General features: G+C 39.4%; 1 non-coding gene across 1 annotated transcript; it reads left to right on the top strand.

Annotated features, from left to right (window-relative positions):
- The first annotated feature begins 121 nt into the window (after positions 1-121).
- TRNAV-AAC (transfer RNA valine (anticodon AAC)) lies at positions 122-194 on the top strand. The gene has a single exon. It is a non-coding gene; the product is annotated as a tRNA-Val (tRNA).
- The last annotated feature ends 220 nt before the right edge of the window (positions 195-414 follow it).

Below are 414 nucleotides of genomic sequence, written 5' to 3'. Positions count from 1 at the left end.
GTGTACTCCACACACAACTGCTCCAACACGATACAATTCAACCACTTTATTCTTTAACACAGTACCATTGGCCTGTATTTTCAAAGGTAAGCAATACACACTCTAACACCACCTACACTCAGCTCTCGTAGTGTAGTGGATATCACATCTGCTTAACACGCAGAAGGTCCCAGGTTCGAGGCCTGGCGAGAGCATTTTTAGATTTCAATATATCTATCGACTTCCATCAGGAAATCTATTCCTAAGCATTTGTGATCGCTTTCCAAATTTTTGCATCATTGATTTTGATATTGTCAAGAGTGTTCCAGGCCGATCAACTCCTGGGAAATCAGTTTAACTAATATTTAATAATTAGTTTGACGTCTTCAAGATCAATCTCATACAATTTATCCCATGTCTTCAACGATCCCACAC

Source organism: Procambarus clarkii, chromosome 14 (genome assembly GCF_040958095.1).
Source record: "Procambarus clarkii isolate CNS0578487 chromosome 14, FALCON_Pclarkii_2.0, whole genome shotgun sequence".
NCBI classification, from domain to species: Eukaryota; Metazoa; Arthropoda; class Malacostraca; order Decapoda; family Cambaridae; genus Procambarus; species Procambarus clarkii.
The sequence above is the reverse complement of the archived record's forward strand: the minus strand, read 5'-3'. Positions and strand labels throughout refer to the sequence as shown.